Raw genomic sequence first — 20,417 nt, forward strand, 5'->3', positions numbered from 1 at the left:
AAATGTTGGCATGTTGCAATAGCCAAGCCAATCACCTGATTTAAACCCTATAGAGCACCTTTGGGATGAGTTAGGGTGACAAGTTGGGGCCCGTACCCATAGCAATAAAGATGAATTGTTTGCAGATTTGCAAATGGAATGGAGCAAGATCCCTCAAGATGTCTTGAATACCCTAGTGGCTTCAATGCCCCGTCGGTGTAGTGCAGTAATTAAAGCAAGAGGCTATACTACAAAACATTAAGTTATGGCATTGTAAACAATGAGTTATTCTCTATGTTGTGATCAATAAATAGTATATGCAAAACTTTTGGCAGTCAGTTTTCTTTAATTAAATGACCATACCTATAGAATATTCAAAAGCATTTTGGTTAAAACTAAGGTCTTGAATGATGACAACTTCATACACTTTCAATTCATCACCAGGGAAATGGCATCACAACAACCGGACAGAAGTAATCACACTTTTAAAAAAAATGCAAACTTTTGGTCGCCTCTGTATAATTATGCCCATTTGTGCAAAGGGGTTAAAGAGCTCAAAAGGGTTTAAATACAGTCCTGGTAGACCTTAGTGTTACATACATCTATTCTGAACAACTGTGGCTGGCTGTCAATTTTTGATTGGGTGCACTTCTAAAGCACGGGCTCATGAGTGGCATAGCCAATCTTTAGCCCATCTTTTTTGGTCTTTTGTAACACTTGGTTAGAAATTAATCACAAACAGTTTGCTTATTGTTAATGACTGCACAATTTCAATAAAATTATGTACTTAAGCAATTTGCATTTGATTTCTAATTTTACATAAAAAGACCCTGCAATTTGAGGCACCCCCATCACAATCACATAGGCCCTTGCAGGAATAATCCCAACTCCATAGTATAATAACAAAACTCGCTCATCTTAATTTTATTCCCCATTACAGAGATCACCAGTATTATAATAATTAATCCCAACCAACAAGGTTATAATAAACCCCCTTCCTGCAGTTATCAACCATCCCTTTTCTCAATAAAATCACACACCCTTTGTTACATAATAATAAATCAATCCCCTTTACTGTAACATAAGTCCCTGCAATAATCATTCCCCTTCACCTGGGATTATAATCACACACCTCCTGCAGTCTATTAATTAAAGGGTTATTCACAAAAAATTAAGTTACCCCTATCTATAGGATAGAGGATAACATGCTGATTGCTGAGAGTCTGTCCTTTGATGAGCTCCAGAACCCAGTTCTCAATAGAGTATAGGTACACATACGCATCCCTCCGGCAATTTCCAGAAGTCCCAAAAGCAATATATGGAGCGGAGGCCGAGTATGCACAGCTCACTCTATTCAAGATAGTGCTGCAGAGCGTCACTTTTGGGATCATTGGATGTTCCAGTGGTTAGATCCACACCGATCAGTAAGTTATCGCCTATTCTATGAAAATGTAAATAGCTTCATTTTTTGGTAATAACCCTTTAACCTCTTCCAGACCACCCACTGTACATAAACGTCGGCGCTGCCTGGGCTCTGTGCAGCGCTGACGTTTATGAACGGTCAGTGGTCCCGCAGCCCTCAGGATCCCCAGCGTCCTGCAAGCTCTGTGGCTGCAGTGCAGAGTGACAGCTCTGACAGGGGACATCATCGGGACCTGATTGGATCAGGTCCCAATGATGTTAACCCTTTGCTACCTTCTATATGCCACGATCTATAGTGATCGTGGCATTTAGAAGATAGTGAGAGGAGAGGGGGTCGTCCACTTACTTCTCCGACGGCCCCCTGATGTCTTACAGGACCTGCCGTTGACATGGCAGCCGGAGGTCACATGACCGCCTCCGGATCTGCCATATATGGTGTCCTGCTAGGCTCAGCCTGCAGCTGAACTCTAGCAGGAGACAGACAGTGTGAAACTGTCAGCACAGCTCTCATGCAATGCAATACATGTCTATTGCATTGCATGAGAACAGTGATTAGAAAAATAAAAATTAATGTCCCATACAGGGACTAAGTAAAAATGTAAAAAAAAGTCTTAAAAAATGTTTTCAAACTGTTAAAAAAAATCACAAAATAAATAAAAATAAATAAACAAAATATTAAACCACTAAATCCGTATATTTATACAAAAACAAAAAATTACACATATTTGGTACCACCACATCCGAAACAACCCGATCTAGAAAACTGTCACATTAATTAATTCCTTCTGTGCACACCGTAAAAAAAAAAAAACGGAGCAAAAAACTATGCCTTTTCATCATATCGCCAGACAAAAAGTGGAAAAAAATGCGATCAAAAAGCAAAATGGAAATAAAAATGGTACCGCTGAAAACATCATCTTGTTCCGCAAAAAAAGCGCCGCCATACAGCTCCCACAGCCGAAAAATAAAAAAGTTATAGCTCTCAGAATAAAGCGATGCAAAAAAAAACAATTTTTTCTCTAAAATACAAAACATAAAAAAAATATACAGTAAGTGTAGTATTGCTGTAAACGTACTGACCCGAAGAATAATGTTGCCTTAACATTTTTACCACACGCAGAACGGCATAAAAAAAACCTCAAAAAACAATTCCTGAATTGTTGTTTTTTATTAATTTTACCTCCCAAGAAATGGAATAGAAAGCGATCAAAAAATGTCACGTACCCAAAAATGGTACCAATAAAAATGTCAACTCGTCCCGCAAAAAACAAGCCATCACATGACTCTGTCGGCAGAAATATGGAAAAATTATATCTCTCAAAATATGGCGATGCAAAAACTAGATTTTGCAAAAAAAGTGTCTTTTAGTGTGTGACAGCTGTCAGTCATAAAAACCCGATATAAATCTGGTATCTCTGTAATCACACCGACCCGAAGAATAAAGTAATCTCATCACTTATACCGCACGATGAATGGCGTAAAAAATAAATAAAACCAATTCTTCATCTGCTACTGATTTGTTTATTATGTCTCCCAAAGATCGCAGTAAGGCTCTGCTCACATTTATCCTGCGCTCTGCGCTGAGCACTTACACCAGAGTTTCTGTGTAAATCTCTGAAATACATGATTCAGACGTAACCCACGGCAGAAGATTCCCTGTAATGAGGCAGATATAGGCCACTGAGGATGCCGTCTGGCCTGTGATCCCACGGTGTCAGTTTTTTTAGGCGTGCATAAAAGTGTGGTTGGCCACAGTTTTGTGCACTTCTGAAAAAAAGGACACCACTAAACATAGGCCAGACGGAGTCCAGAGTAACTCTGCTGCCTCATTACAGTGAATGGATCCCGCAGGAGTTTCATCTGAATTACATCACTTGGAAATTTAGATAGAAACCCCGATGTAAGTGCTCAGCATAGAGCGCCGGATAAACAATATGTAAAATGTTCCCAATAAAAGCTTCAACTCAGTCCTCAAAAAAAGCTAGTCCCCACTCAGGTCCGTTATCTGTTAAAAATATAAGGGACTTCCAAGGTACTGGTAGCAGAAAGGCTCTGGAAAAGCAAAATGGCCCTTGCCACCCAAAAGAAATTCAGAAAATTTTGTGCTCCCAAATCCAAATGCCTATTCTACAATAATTTGTTCTCCAATTGTCAAATAGCGCTCCGTCCCTCCCAGATCTCGCCGTATGGCTAAGCGGTACGATACAGCCACATATGGGGTATTGCCACTTTTAGAAGAAATTGTATGACACATTTCAGCACCATTTTTACCCATTGCTCTATGTGAAAATGTAAAATTTGAGGGTAAAACATTTTTTTGTGGTAAAAATATAATTATGTTTTCTTCACTGCCCATTGGAATAAATGTAAAAAATAAAAAATACTCACTACTTCCCTAGATGAATTTCTTGAGAGGTGTAGTTTACAAAATGGGGTCACTTGTGGGGGTTTCTGCTGTTTCGGCATGTCAGCGACTCTTCAAATGTGACATGGTGTCTGCAACCTATCCCAGCCAACATAGCGCTCCTTTCTCTTCAGAACCCTGCCGTACACCAAAGCAGTGGTTTTCCCCCACATATGGGGTATCGGCGTACTCAGGAGAAATTGCACAACAAATTTCATGGTGCAATTTCTCCTGTTATCCTTATGATAATGCAAAATTATGGGATGAAAACATTTTTTGTGGGACAAATGTGAAAATTTTATTTTTACGGCTCAATATTATAAACTTCTGTGAAGCACCTGGGGGTGCAAGGTGCTCACCACACATCTAGATAAGTTCCCTAAAGGGTCTAGTTTCCAAAATGGTGTCGCTTGTGGGGGGTTTCCACTGTTTAGGCACATCAGGAGCTCTCCAAATGCAACATGGCGTCCGCTAATTATTCAAACAAATTTTACATTCAAAAAGTCTAATGGCGCTCCTTCCCTTCTGAACCCTGCAGTGCACCCAAACAGTGGTTTTCCCTCACATATGGGGTATCAGCGCGCTCATGAGAAACTGTACTACAAATTGTGTAGTCCATTTTTTCCTGTTACCCTTGTGAAAATAAAAAAATTTGGTCTAAATTAACATTTTTGTGAAAGAAAGTTAAATGTTCATTGTTTTCTTCCACATTCCAAAAATTCCCGTGAAACACCTGAAGGGTTAATAAACTTCTTGAATGTGGTTTTGAGCACCTTGAGGGGTGCAGTTTTTAGAATGGTGTCACTTTTGGGTATTTTCTGTTATAAAGGCCCCTCAAAGTCACTTCAAATAAGATGTGGTCCCTAAAAAAATGTTTTTGTAAATTTTGTTGGAAAAATGAAAAATCCCTGGTCAACTTTTAACCCTTATAGCTTCCTAACAAAAAAAAAATTTGATTCCAAAATTGTGCTGTTGTAAAGTAGACATGTGGGAAATGTTATTTATTAACTATTTTGTGTGACATATCTCTCTGATTTAAGGGCATGAAAATTCAAAGTTTGAAAATTGCAAAATTTTCAAAATTTTCGCCAAATTTCCAATTTTTTCACAAATAAATGCAAGTGATATCGAAGAAATTTTACTACTATCATGAAGTACAATATGTCTCGAAAAAACATTCTCACAATCATAGGAATCCGTTGAAGCATTCCAGAGTAATTACTTCATAAAGTGACAGTGGTCAGAATTGAAAAAATTGGCCGGTCGCGAAGGCAAAAACAGGCTCTGGTGCGAATTGGTTAAAGAAGCACTCCCATTAAAGTTTTTATTCTCTTAATATATTGCAGTCATCATATTATATGGCACTGTACTTACAATTGCTCAATTTGCCTTTCTACCCAGGTAATTCTTCTCTTTTCTCTGCTTTATGTAGAAACATAAAGTCTCCTGCTCCTTCATTTATCATTCCCCTCTTCAACTCCTGAACGAGATTCTGTCGAGCACCCGAGCAACGATACCAATGTAAGTCAATGGGAAATGCAAGCATTTTTTGTCCCACTTTCTAAGGGGCGGAATACCACTCTTGAAGCCAGACTAGTCTGAAAAGGTTGTTGGCTGGAAAGCAGATAAATATATAATCCTTCCAGTCAGTTTGCAACACCACCACCACCACCCTGTCTTCCACAAGGTCCAGTCTCAGTAACCGTGAGCCTGGACCAAATTCTTATTATAGAGCCATTTATTCCTTGGTGCTTTACATGTGAAAAAGGGGTATACATAGCAAAAACAATTACAATAATCTTGAACAAAAACGTGACAGCAACTGGTACAGGAGGAGAGAGGACCCTGCCCGCGAGGGCTCACAGTCTACAAGGGATGGGTGAAGATACAATAGGTGAGGGTAGAGCTGGTCATGCAGTGGTATGGTGGAGCGAGGGTTCCTGCAGGTTGTACGCTTGTCGAAAGAGGTGGGTCTTCAGGTTCCTTTTGAAGGCTTTAACAGTAGGCGAGAGTCTGACATGGGGTAGAGAGTTCCAGAGTAGGGGTGATGCATGGGAGAAATCTTGTATGCAATTGGGGGAAAAGGAGAGAAGTGTCACGCTGGGTATGGAGAGAGCCCAGAGTATAATGACAGGAATAGGGAATGGTGCCCTACTAGTGGGGAAAGGGGGAGTAGAAACTCCTAAACAGCTCAAATGATAAACCCTGACTCCCTAATGGACCCTATATAGGTTCTGCACCAATCGCAGTGCAGGAAACCTGGCCCTAGCTGACTCTAAAGCTAGGCACTAGGTAAGAAAGGGGAGGGGTTAACACTAGTCAGCCCCACTGCAAACTAAAGTACACACAAGGGAAAAAAACAAGGGAATACACTTAACTTAAATATGACACTGGGGAAAACAAAGCAACAACCCACAAGGAACTCAAAGAAAATTCTAGCCGACTACTAAAATTCCAAGCCTGAATAGATAAGAACAGTCTATCAAGAGGCACTCTCTGGAGAAACTGAGTGTATATAAGGATACAGCAAGGGTGTGGTATTTAGCAGCAGAAGATGAGGATCACCGCTGGGTCCTAATGGTATAATCCCCAAGCAAGGTGAGGATCACCACTGAATCCTAGAGAGAGAGGGATGATGAAAGGATTAGGAAGATGTTTGCAAGGCCAAATGCAGCGAACTTCTACAGCTGGACCCCGTATGACTGTCTGTCAAACCTGACACACCTGTGACAATAAGAGGGAAGTAGAGAAACAGACCTTATGAGGATCAGAGGTTGCATGTAGGTATGTACCGAGAGAGAAGGTCACAGACGTATGGAGAAGACAGGTTGTGGTTGGCTTTGTATGCCAAGGTTAGGGTTTTGAACTTGAGTTTCTGTGCAATGGTGAGCCAGTGAAGGGATTGACAGAGAGAAGAGGCCAGGGAATAGCGGGGGGACAGATGGATTAGTCGGGCAGCAGAGTTTAGGATAGATTGGAGGGGTGCAAGATTGTTAGAAGGGAAGCCACAGAGCAGGAGGTTGCAGTAGTCAAAGCGGGAGATGATGAGGGCATGCATTAGTGTTTTTGCAGATTATGGTTTGAGGAATGTGCAGATCTGTAAGATTTTTTTAACTTAGAGCCGGCATATTCCTCACCCTGATCCTCCTTCATCACTGCTCATTGCTTGAGATGCTCGGCGCTCGCCGTGTATTTCCGGGGTTGCTCGGCGGGAGCTCGGGTCTCCTCCCTGCATGTTTGGCGCTCTTTAGAGCACCAATGAACATGCAGGGATTGCCTGCCCTGCCACTCACTGTAATGCCATAGCCATGTTGGTTGTGGCATTACAGTGATTGGCTGGCCGCACAGCGTCATCAGGTCTATATCAGACCTGGCGCCGCCATGCTCGTCACAGTCACTCTGGAATCAGACAGTGTAGGGAGAGGTGCTGCTGAGCTAGGGAGAGATTTGCTTGTTTCTAGTTAGTGTAGGTGTACTAAACTATATTAGAGACACATATCCATCTCAACAAACAGGCCTTCTGAGGACTAATCCATCTGTAGAGATATCAGGCAGGCAGTGTATATACCAGACTGCAGTGCATATAGCACAAGAGGCTCCATTTCAGTTCTGTCTGCTGCTGCTGCTGCTAGATATTTCTAGAAATAGGCCCAGGTCTCAGGGGCCAGGAATAATTTTTTTTTAGATCTTAATCCTCATTATTTGCTTAAAAAGCAATCCAGAGAACACAGTGTTTATGTCTCATTTGCTTGGTGACACAGCAGAATACAGCTGTTAGGCATTTGCTGGATTTGAAATGGGTTCAGAACCATCAATGGATTCTGTGGTCTTCCATTTGAGTCAAGCCAGGGCTGATGCTGCTCAGCATCATCATCAGTCCCAATGCCTAGCTTCTGCACAAGATGTGCAAGTTGTCTCTTGGGTCTTTGTTCCTAGCAACATGAAGCGTAGGTTGCGGAGAGAAACAGGGCTGCTACAGCCTAAGTCCAAGATTCACTGCACTGAGCATGCCCATGACATGGCGGACCGTGATTGGTGGTTTGGGAGTCAGCTGATCCGGTGACGTCACCAATAGTGCGACGGTGGGCAGGGCTTAATCTTTAAATAGCCCACCCACAAACATGGCGGCGCGCTCTGATCATTGAGCTGTGATGGTGTTGTTGTGTGGACGCTTGGTCGCTTGGGCTCCACGTGTGCTTTAGCTTCTGTCAGGCAGGTTTAGCAGGGGATAGGCAGCCTTAGATGGAGGGAGGCAGGTAGCTTCATCTGACAGTCTGGCTCTGACAAAGGGGTCGCCATACACCCCGAGCAGTCTGCAGACGTCGTATTCCCAGCACCACCTGTAAGCAACGTGGAGAGATACTCCTCAGTCTGGTAGCACGCCGGCTGGGAGCACGTATACGCCGGCGTGTATCACACATGCATCCTAGCGCCTGCTGTGTAGTCCCTGTGCTGTAAACAGGGCTACAGATACATTATTTATCGCACATCTCTCATGCAGTTAACGGAGTGTGAATCCCTATTCCCGTTCCAGTGTGCAGTAACACGGAAGGGATTGTTATTTAAGTTGGTTGTTTTACCTTGTCACCCGGAAGGTGTTCGGACGCAGTCCTCCAGGCTGCATTGCGGACCCCGGGCTCAGTTGCTTTCCATTATGTAATAAAGTTGTTTGCAACCGTCCCCTTAACAACAGCGAAGTCCATTCCATATTACAGCACTAAAGATCCAGCTATTTAAAACACTGTGTTTTCTCCATCACACGGATCACATATACGTTTTCAGAAAATACTGCCATTTCTAACCTCCATTAAAAATTTCCTTTAGTGTGTCAGTGAAGCAATTGACACCAGTTTGCTGTTCAAAATAGTTACCTACTAGACAGGTATTTAACCCCTTTAAGGCTATGTGCCCACGATGCAGAAATGCATATTTTTCCACTTCTCCCTGGCAGGAAAAACGCATGCGATTTTTACATGCGTTTTTCCCGCCAGGTAGAAGCGTTTGCGAAGCGTTTTTGCATGCATTTCTGCATGCGGGTTATCAAGCGCTTTTCCAAGCGATTTTAGCATCACTTGGAAAAGTGCTTGACAACTTGGTCACACTATATAAATCCATGCAACCGGCATGGATTTATAGTAGTGTGACCAAGTTAGTTAAAAAAAAAGAATAAGAATGGTAAAAAATAAAAAAAAAGATTATACTTACCTTCTGAAGTCCTCCCGGTGTTTTCTCCGCTGCGTTCGGTGTCTTGGGCCGCTCGCGGTGGTGTGGAGGACCTGCGGTGACGTCAGGTCACATGACTCAATGATGTCATGGCAGGTCCTTCACAACACCGCGACCCATACAACAGACCAGACGGGGGGGGGGGAGAAAACACCGGGAGGACATCGGAAGGTAAGTATAATCTTTTTTTTTATTTTAAATTCTTTTTTTAATAGGTTCTATGGTACCCAGGTCTGGAGGAGAGTCTCCTCTCCTCCAGACCTGGGTACCATCTGCACATTGAGCCGTGTGATATCCGCATGTACAGATGCAGTGATGCGGATGTCACGCGGTCCAATGCAAGTCAATGGCGGCGATTACGCTGCGTGTCCGCAAAATTAATGGACATGCTGCATATTTTTCCGCAATGATAATCCGCAGCAGAAATTTCCGCAGCATGTGCACAGCACATGCAGATTATCATTGGGGACCATGGGGCATGTATTATCCAGCATTTTTTAAGCGTTTTCGCTGTGGAAATTCCACAGCAAAAACGCTTGAAAAATGCATAGTGGGCACGCAGCCTAAAGCCCAAGACATATTAACACGTATTTGCGCCCTGGACTTTAAGAGCCTGATACGTATTATTACGTCTTTGAGATCGTGCCCGCACACAAGCTGTGCAGGTGTGATCGCCGCCAGGTGTCAGCTGATTTCCACAGCTTACACCTGGTACTGTGTGCAGGGAGCGGTCCGGCACCGGAGTGGTCCCGCTCCTCTCCTGGCACATTAACCCCCGCAATGCTGCAATTGAAGTCGATCGCAGCATTGCGGTGGCAAGGGGAGGTGATCGCAATACTCACCTCCTCTTCGGGGCTCCAGCGCTGTCTGCTGCGACTTCCCGGATGTTGCCATGATGACCCGATGTCATCATGACAACATCCGGGTCACTAGACAGCAGTAAGATAGTTTGGTCATGCGCAGTGCATGACCAAACTATCTTCTCCCTGTGCAGCGCTGGCAGCCTGTATAGCACAGGGATGGTGCTCCATTCCTGTGCTATGCAGGTGATCAGAATAAAAAAAAGTGAAAGTCCCATAGTGGGACAAAGTAAAAAAGTAAAAAAAATGTCAGAAAGTGAAAAAAAAAATAAAATAAAAATTGTAAAAATATAAAAAAATAAATAAAAAAAATAATCCACCAAAAATAAAAATATAATGTACCCATCAATAAATATTATTCTGAAAAAAAATAAATAAATAAAAGTACACATATTTGGTATCGTCGCATCCATAATGACCTGACCTATAAAATTTTCCCACTAGTTAACCCCTTCAGTGAACACGGTAAAATAAAAAATAAAAAGCTAAGCAAAAAACAATGCTTTATCATCATACCGCCAAACAAAAAATGGAATAACACGCGATCAAAAAGACAAATATAAATAAAAATGGTACCGCTGAAAACATAATCTCGTCGTGCAAAAAACAAGCTGCTATACAGCTCCATCAGCCAAAAACTAAAAAAGTTATAGCTCTCAGAATAAAGCAATGCAAAAAATTTTATCAATTTTACCACACGCGGAACAGAATAAAAAAAATAAAAAAAAAAACAATTCCAGAATTGTTGGTTTTTGTTTATTGTGCCTCCCAAAAATCGGTATAGAAAGCGATCTAAAAAGGTCACGTGCGTGAAAATGGTACCAGTAAAAACGTCAACTCATCCCGCAAAAAAGAAGCTGTCACATGACTCTGTCGGCCAAAATATGGAAAAATTATAACTCTCAAAATATGGCGATGCAAAAACTAGATTTTACAAAAAAATGCGTCTTTTAGTGTGTGACAGCTGTCAATCAAAAAAACCCGATATGATTCTGGTCACACCGACCCGAAGAATAAAGTCGTCTAATGACTTATACTGCACGAGGAACGGAGTAAAAAATAAACTCTTGGGTTAGGGTTATGGTTCTGCTAGGGTTAGGGTTAGGGTTGGGCTAGGGTTAGGGTTGGGCTAGGGTTAGGGTTGGGATTTTTTTCAAAAGGAAAAAAAAAAGATGACGATATGGCAACTAGTGTTGAGCGCAAGTGCTCGCTTCTTGAGTTTGCATCGGGTGCTCGGGTATGCATTGAGAATCGAGGGTGCTCAAGTCTCCGCCCCACATGCTTTGCAGCCAAAAAAACCTTGCAGGGATTGCCTGCCATGCACGAGCGATCCCCGCATGTTTTTTTTGGGTGTCTAATAACCGTGAAACATGTGGGCGGGGACTCGAGCATTTCACTTGAGCACCCGTGATACATGGTGCATACCTGAGTACCCGATGCAAACTCAAGAAGCGAGCACTTCCGCTCAAGACTAATGACAACATATTCAATATGATGACCTAATGTTATCAAATTCTATGTCATACCTCTGGGTTCAAAATGTTCACTATACCCCTTGATAAAATCCTTGATGGGTGTAGTTTCCAAAATGAGGTCACTTGTGGGAGGTTTCCACTATTTAGGCACATCAGAGGCTCTCCAAACGCGACATGGTGTCCGCTCTCGATTCCAGACAATTTTGCGTTCAAAAAGTCACACAGTGACAATGCTGAAGAGTTGTGGACAGCTCTGAAAGAGCACGCAGATCTCTGGCTCACACCGCTGAACCTACAGCCAGGCATGGTCGTGTGTGACAATGGCCGGAACCTGGTGGCGGCTCTGAGGCGAGGTGAGCTCACACACGTACCATGCCTGGCCCATGTGCTTAACCTCATGGTTCAGCGGTTTCTCAAATCCAACCCGGAGCTGCTGGATCTGCTTGTTAAAGTACGCCGCCTGTGTGCCCATTTTAGAAAGTCATCTACAGCTTCTGCCGCCCTTGCCGTGTTTCAGCAGCGTTTGCAGCTTCCAGCTCACAGACTGGTATATGATGTCCCCACACGTTGGAACTCTACACTGCAGATGTTGGAAAGGATTTGTGAGCAGAAGAGGGCAGTTTTTGAGTACCAGCATCAACAAGTCTGTCGGTATTCAGTTCAGACTCCTCACATAGGACCTCAGGAGTTGACATGGATGTCAGACATATGTACCATCCTCCAAAACTTTGAGGACTCCAACAAGATGGTGAGCGGCGATGACGCCATGATTAGCGTGACCATCCCACTTCTCTGTCTACTGAAGCGCTCTCTGCTCACAATAAAAGAGGATGCATTGCAGGCGGAGCACGATGAGACGGAGCAAGGAACAATACAGGGTGATTACACACAGCCCAGCCTCATCTCATCCCAACGTGGATTGGGTGACAATGAGGAAGAGGAGGAGGAAGAACAGGAGAAAGTTTCATGCGCTATAGACGGTACTACCTGTACAACTGTCATACCGTCTGTTCAGCGTGGATGGACAGAGGACAGAGAGGAGAAGGAGGAGGAGAGCATGGTCAGTCATCCTCTTGGTGAGGACACGGAAGTCTTGCCTGTTAGCAGTTTGGCACGCATGGCTTAGTTTATGTTACGCTGCCTTTCCCGTGACCCTCGCGTTCTCAAAATTTTGGGTGACAGTCATTACTGGTTGGTGACACTTCTAGACCCATGCTACAAGGAGAACTTTATATCTCTTATTCCTGAGGTGGACAGGTCTACAAAAATGGGGCAGTACCAGAAGGCCCTTGTTGCGGAACTATTAAAAAAATTCCCATCTGAAAAAGCTGGCTGCAGAGGTCACAGTTCATTGGACAACCAAGGAGTACAGGCGAGAGAGACACAACTTCAATCCAGCAGAGGCAGGTGAACACTGTCAAAGTTATGGGAGAATTTTCTCAGCCCCTCCCATCGCACAGTCCCTGAGGCGCGGAGTACTCTCACAAGGAGTGCAAAGTTTGTAAAGATGCTGAGGGAGTACCTTGCCGACCGTACCAACGTCCTCCGTGATTCCTCTGTGACTTATAATTATTGGGTATCCAAGCTGGGTACGTGGAATGAACTGGCTCTGTACGCCTTGGAGGTCCTGGCCTGCCCTGCTGCTAGCGTTTTATCAGAGTGAGCTTTTAGTGCAGCTGGTGGAATTATAACTGAAAAGCGCATCCGCCTGTCAACTGAAAATGCTGACAGGCTTACTCTTATAAAAATGAACAAGGGCTGGATTGGGCCAGACTTCTCAACACCACCGAATGATAGCAGCATAACATAAACTCAAATCCAGTGTCTTTTTTTGGGAGGTGTATTCCCATGCACCTTTTCACATGGGTATACGCTTCCTGATTTTGGCTGTTTGCTCTTGTCCTCCTCCTTCTCCTCATCCTCCACCACCATATCACCAGGGTGACCGTGGTCCATTATGCAACACCCACATAATTTATTAAAGGGTGTTTATGATGCCTGTAAAAAAAAATTGTTTATACAGTATGTTCATATATACCCCCCAGGGGTAAAAGTTTGTCAGCCCATACACTTAGTGCATGGGCATTACAAGTATAGGAGACCCGCTCCTTTCTAATGGGAACATTTTTTTATGAAGCCCTCTAAGTCTCTTCCAAGGGGCATTCCTTTCTAATGGGAACATGTCGTACTCGTTACGTGGCCCTGCTCTATGTGTCTTTAAATTGTTAGTGCAGTTTTTCCTAAATTTGGTCAGCCGTTGGACTCACTGCATACCCTATAACTGTATAGCACACCAGCTACTTTGTAATGGGAAACATGTCATTACTGTGGCCCTGCTCTATGTGTCTTTAAATTCTTAGTGGGATTTTTCCTAAATTTGGTCAGCCGTTGGACTCACTGCATACCCTATAACTGTATAGTAGACCCTCTCCTTTCTAATGGGAACATGTCATACTCATTACTGTAGCCCTGCTCCATGTGTCTTTAAATTGTTAGTGGGGTTTTTACTAAACTTGGTCAGCCGTTGGAATCACTGCATACCCTATAACTGTGTAGCAGACCTTCTCTTTTCTAATGGGAACATGTCATACTCGTTACTGTGGCCCTGCTCTATGTGTCTTTAACTTCTTAGTGGGGTTTTTCCCAAATTTTGGTCAGCCCTTGTAGTCACAGCATGGACATTACCACTATATGAGACCCGCTCCTTTATAATGGGAACATTTTTTTTACTGAGACCCTCCTCTATCTCTATTCTAAGAGGTATTGGGTTGCGTCCAAATTTTTTGCAGCCCTTGCAGTCACTGCATACGCAATAGCTGTATAGGAGACCCACTTGTTAATAATGGAACAACAAAGAATAGCCAGCTGATGGCTCTCTAACAATAGCGAGGGCCGACTGCTGGCATTTTAAGAATAGTAAGGGCCGCCTGATGGCCCTATAAAAATAGGCTTTGTGACTTTCAGAGTCCCTCCATCATAAATGAAGCAGGATGTGTCTGATGATGTGTCAGACACAACATGGCCAGATAAGGTTGTAAAATGTTAAAATGACATTTCCCGGTGAATGCATTTGTCTTAAAAAATAACGTAAAAAAACAAACAACCAGTAGGATCTTTCTTTAGTATAAAAAAACAGAGTCGCCAATGTAACCTCAATGTAATCACATTGTTCAGCTCCTGCACTTCCTCCTCCATCTCTGAAATGACCACATCAGTCACAAGCTGAAAGCACTGCAGCACTGCCTTGGCCAAGCGGCAACAGGCTGTGCTGAAGATAACATGCTTAATGCTTAGGTGACAAACCGCCCAGCGCTGCAGAGTTCTTGAAATCTGTAACACAGCAGCCTGATCTATGGCTCTCACCGCTGAACATACAGCCAGGCATGGTCGTGTGTGACAATGGGCGGAACCTGGTGACGGAGAAATGACATCCGGAGTAGATACGATTTCCCTCTTTGCCAGTCATTTCACCGAGCTAAAGAATATGGCTGTGGTGAAATACAACTCCCACTGAGAAGCTGTTTCAGATTGAAAAACATTGGGCCCATCAGAGGATTTGATTCTGAGGGTTCACCCTTCTCCCCCGCTCAAGAGCCCCTTAGCAGCTACAAAGTTAGCGCTATCATGAACTCTCCTGATGTAGAAGCCAGGGCACACCAGAGGATTCTCTAGTGGGACCATCCAACCCTGCCGAGAAGCAGTCCTGGCTAAGAAAAGTATGTGGGAAGGTTCCCGGACACTGTATGGCTTCTTTTTTACTGAGGTGGAAACCCACGCAAACACAGGGAGAACATACAAAATCCTTGCAGATGTTTTCTTTGCTGGGATTTGAACCCAGGATCCCAGCGCTGCAAGGCTTCAGTTCTAACCCACTGATCCAATGTGCTGCCATTCACCCTCTGATATCTAACAGGCTGGAGAAACTTGCACCTACTGCCACTCTATCTTCAGCTTCTTTGTGAGAAAATGTATTTGGGCAGCCACTCAGTCTACCAAATAAAAGTCCTGAGAAGGAAATTGGGGATGCCTTCGCTACTGGTACTGGGGGTAGTGCTAATACCATGGCGTTGTACCATAGTTTACTGGAAATATTCCAGGCTGGTAGGAGGCAAGAAGATTCCCACAGAAAAGTACCTGCAGTAATGTTCAGGGATCCTCGCTTGTAGAAGGCGGAGACAACACCGGGGAAATAGTGGCGGCTGGGGACCGAGTATGGACTCGAGGCATGAGGCATGAGTTTGCGAAAAGCTTCCGCCTCCACTAGCCTAAAAGGCTACATTTCAAGTGCAAGCAGCTGCCCAGAAAACTGGCAGTTTAGTATTGCGGCCTGTGGGTAAGTGGGTGGGTGGGTGGCTGGCTGCATTCTTGCACTTGCATTCCAAGTAACAGAAAACTACGCAGATGGTGGCCTCTATCATCATCATGGCCTCACCTCGGCACTATGAACTCTCCTGAAGGAGTCTCCGGTTTTCTGGTGGGCCCGTCCAACCCTGCCAAGAAGCAGCCCTGGCTAAGAAAAGTGTGGGGGAAGGTTCCCGGACACCCTTTGGCTGCTTTTTCAATGTGGATTGGACGTGCTTATGCATGTTATTTCTCAATCCGCATTGCAGATCAGGCCATTGCCCAACTCTGTAGTCATGAAATTAAATGCGCAAAGAAAGATGTTTGCGTTTCAAAGCGCCACCGACAAGTGCGAGTTGATGTTGGACGGGCTGCCATTGCTTCTGCAACAAGCTGCATTAGAGGACTTCCTGGGAGAAATGACACTCAGAGTAGATACGGTTTCCCTCTATGTCAGTCCTTTCACCAAGCTAAAGAATATGGCTGTGGTGAAATACAACTCTCAGCAAAAAAAGCTGTGGACTGGCTCCGTACCGTCCCTGGCCACATTCACCTGTCCACATGTTTGTGGTTAGGTGGTCCTTCCCAGTAAGTGCACTGGGGAGGGCACGAGTAATGTTGTGGAAGGTGGAGACGATACCGGGAGAAACAGTGGCGGCTGGGGACCGAGTATGGACACCCGGCTGCCGACGGCATGAGGTTGTGAAAAGCTTCCGCCTCCATGAGCCTGAAAGGCCACATTTCAAGTGAAAGCAGCTTGAGAGGACTTCCTGGGAGAAAAGACAGCTGGAGTAGATATGGTTTCCCAAGTCCTTTCACCAAGCTAAACAATATGGCTGTGTTGAAATACCACTCTCAGCAAAAAAAAAGCTGTGGACTGGCTCCTTACCATCCCTGGCCACATTCTCTTGACCATGTGTTTGTGGTTAGGCGGTCCTTCCCAGTAAGTGCACTGGGGAGGGCACGGGTAATTTGTGGGACCCGTGCTTGTGGAAGGCGGAGACGATACCGGGAGAAATAGTGGCGGCTGGGGACCAAGTATGGACACCCGGCCGCCGCCATAAGATTGTGGACAGCTTCCGCCTCCACGAACCAAAAAGGACACATTTCAAGTGCAAGCAGCTGTCAAAAATTTGGCAGTATAGTATTGCAGCCTGTGGGTGGGTGGCTGGCTGCATACTTGCGCTTGCATTCCAAGGAATGGGGTAGGGACAACTGAACGTTGCACTGGGACAAGATTGTTACAAGTCTGCAACAACAGGTGCATGGCGGGAGGCATCTTCGCATGTGCCAGGGATCACTTATGATGGGCACACTTTTAGGCAGTGACCTGTGAGTCAGAGATGCTTCCAGAGGTGTTTCCCATGCTGTTCCAATGTCTTTTCAGCACTGTATGCATGTGTCTGATGACGTGTCACACACCACATGGCCCGATAAGGTTGTAAAATATTAAAATGACATTTCCCAGTGAATGCATTTGTCTTGGTTGAAAGCAATGCAAAAGTGCAAAAATGCATCAGAAACACTACGTGTGAACATTAGAGATGAGCGGTGTTCGACTAGAACTGTTCGCCAATCTCAAATTCGAGCTGTTTTGGGCGGTGTTCGAGTTGTTCGACGAACCCGAACGATTTGCAAAAAATTCGGCTGTTCGAGGTTATGTTCGATAACTGTTCGTGCACCAAAAGCGTGTCCTGCATGTCTGGCGCTATTTAGAGCACCAATCATGCAGGGATTGTCTGCCACTCACTGTAATGCCACAGCCATGGTGGTTGTGGCATTACAGTGATTGCCCAAATCGATGGGAACAGTGCCAACAGTGAAACATGAAAAGCCGGCAATTCAGCAGCGGCATACACCTGTACCCGACAATTTAGAACCGAAAGAATAGAGCTTCACACATAGATTAGATAGATATAAACATGTCAGCCACATATATACGAAGTACAGTGAAAGTGCTGCTTACTGTACTTGTCATTTAGCGTAAAGGATTTATCAAAAAAAATAATAGTGTTTTCGTGCACCATCTCTTTAAAAAAGCCGGCCGGCAATTCAGCAGCGGTACCCGACAATTTATAACAGACAGAATAGAGCTTCACACATAAATTAGATAGAGAGAAACATGTCAGTCACATATATATGAAGTACAGTGATAGTGTTGGTTACTGTACTTGTCATTTAGTATTAAAATAAAGGATTTATTATTAAAAAAATTGGCGTGGGGTTCCCCTTAATTTTAGGCTCTAGCGGAGGTTAAGCAGACAGCTGGGGCAGATGTTTGAAGCCTGGGAAGGGGGTAATACCCACGGAGCTTCCCAGGCTACTAATATCAGCCCCCAGCTGAATACATAGCCTTTACTAGCTATTAAAATGGGGGACCCCCCAAAAAAAATGACGTGGGGTCCCCCCTAATTTAATAGCTAGCAAAGGCTAGGCAGACAGCTGGGGGCTGATATTAATAGCCCAGGAAGGGAGCCATGAATATTGGCCCCCTCCCAGGCTAGAAACACTAGCCGTCAGCCGCCCCAGAAATGGCGCATTCATAGGATGCGCCAATTCTGGCACTTAGCCTCGCTCTTCCACGCTGCCCTGGTGCGGTGGCAGGGGGTAATAGGGTTGGGGTTGATGTCAGCTTATAATGCCAGCTGACATCAAGCCCAGGTTAGTAATGGAGAGGCGTCTATAAGACACCCCCATTACTAACCCCATAGTCAAAGTTAAAAAAAACACAAACACCCAGAATAAAGTCCTTTAATTGAAATAAAGACACAATCCTTTATTGTTCTAAATTAAACCATACTTACCGTCACACCCATTCCCACGACAGCTTCAGCTCTGCTACATCGAGATGACAGGCTGGACCGCAGCAGAACGCTGCCATCCAGCCTCTCATCCCGCAGACACTGAGAAGCGCAGGCTTGCTTGCGCTGCTCAGCGTCTCTCTGTGACGACATCCAGATGAGCTGAGTTCATGTCCAATGAACTCGGCTCACCTCATGCACGTCACTGACAGCGTGGGAAAATTCTCACGCTGAAGCGGTGAGTGCAGGAGAATTCTCCCACGCTGTCAGTTACGTGCATAAGGTGAGCTCATGTCCAATGAACTCAGCTCACCTCCTGCACGTCACTGACAGCGTGGGAGAATTCTCCTGCACTCAGCGCTTCAGCGTGAGAATTCTCCCACGCTGAAGCGCTGAGTGCAGGAGAATTTTCCCACGCTGTCAGTGACGTGCATAAGGTGAGCTCATGTCCAATGAACTCAGCTCACCTCCTGCACGTCACTGACAGCGTGGGAGAATTCTCCTGCACTCAGCGCTTCAGTGTGAGAATTCTCCCACGCTGAAGCGCTGAGTGCAGGAGAATTTTCCCACGCTGTCAGTGACGTGCATGAGGTGAGCCGAGTTCATTGGACATTAACTCGGCTCATCTGGATGCACTCACAGAGAGACACTGTGGAGCGCAAGCAAGCCTGCGGTTCTCAGTGTCTGCGGGATGACAGGCTGGATGGCAGCGTTCTGCTGCGGTCCAGCCTGTCATCTCGATGTAGCAGAGCTGAAGCTGTCATGGGAACCATGGAAAGGTAAGGATGATGTTGCTTTATTATTTTTCTTTTATTTCAGGAGATCGTTGGCTTCAGCTGGAATGGGCGTGATGGTAAGTATGGTTTAATTTAGAACAATAAAGAATTGTGTGTTTATTTCAATTAAAGGACTTTTTTCTGGGTGTTGTGTTTTTTTTAAATACTTTACTAGAAATTCATGGTGGTCATGTCTAATATTGGCGTGACCCCATGAATTTCGGGCTTAGGGCCAGCTGATAATGCCAAGCTGGCCCTAACCCCTTTATTACCCAGTGAGCCACCGCATCAGGGCCCTGGATGAGTTGGGTACAGCGCCAGAAGATGGCGCTTCTATGAACGCGCCATTTTCCGGGGTGGCTGCGGACTGCAATTTGCAGCGGGGGTGGCCCAGAAAGCTTGGGCCTCCCTGCACTGCGGATTCCAGCCCCCAGCTGCCTAGTTGTACCTGGCTGGACACAAAAACAGGGCGAAGCCCCACGTCAATTTTCTTTAAATTATTTCATGAAATAATTAAGAAAAAAAGGGCTTCCCTATATTGTTGTGTCCGGCCAGGTACAAATAGGCAGCTGGTGGTTGGGGGCAGCCCGTTCCTGCTTGCTGTACCTGGCTGGACACAAATATAGTGCGAAGCCCCACGTCAATTTTTTTTAAATTATTTCATGAATTTCCTGAAATAATTTAAAAAAATTGAAGTGGGGCTTCGCACTATATTTGTGTCCAGCCAGGTACAGCAGGCAGGAACGGGCTGCCCCCATCCACCAGCTGCCTATTTGTACCTGGCCGGACACAACAATATAGGGAAGCCCTTTTTTTCTTAATTATTTCATGAATTTCATGAAATAATTAAAAAAAATTGAAGTGGGGCTTCGCACTATATTTGTGTCCAGCCAGGTACAGCAGGCAGGAACAGGCTGCCCCCATCCACCAGCTGCCTATTTGTACCTGGCCGGACACAACAATATAGGGAAGCCCTTTTTTTCTTAATTATTTCATGAATTTCATGAAATAATTAAAAAAAATTGAAGTGGGGCTTCGCACTATATTTGTGTCCAGCCAGGTACAGCAGGCAGGAACGGGCTGCCCCCAACCACCAGCTGCCTATTTGTACCTGGCCGGACACAACAATATAGGGA

Source organism: Phyllobates terribilis, unplaced genomic scaffold (genome assembly GCF_046119375.1).
Source record: "Phyllobates terribilis strain yellow unplaced genomic scaffold, ASM4611937v1 Scaffold_3__8_contigs__length_932513732, whole genome shotgun sequence".
Taxonomy (NCBI): Eukaryota; Metazoa; Chordata; class Amphibia; order Anura; family Dendrobatidae; genus Phyllobates; species Phyllobates terribilis.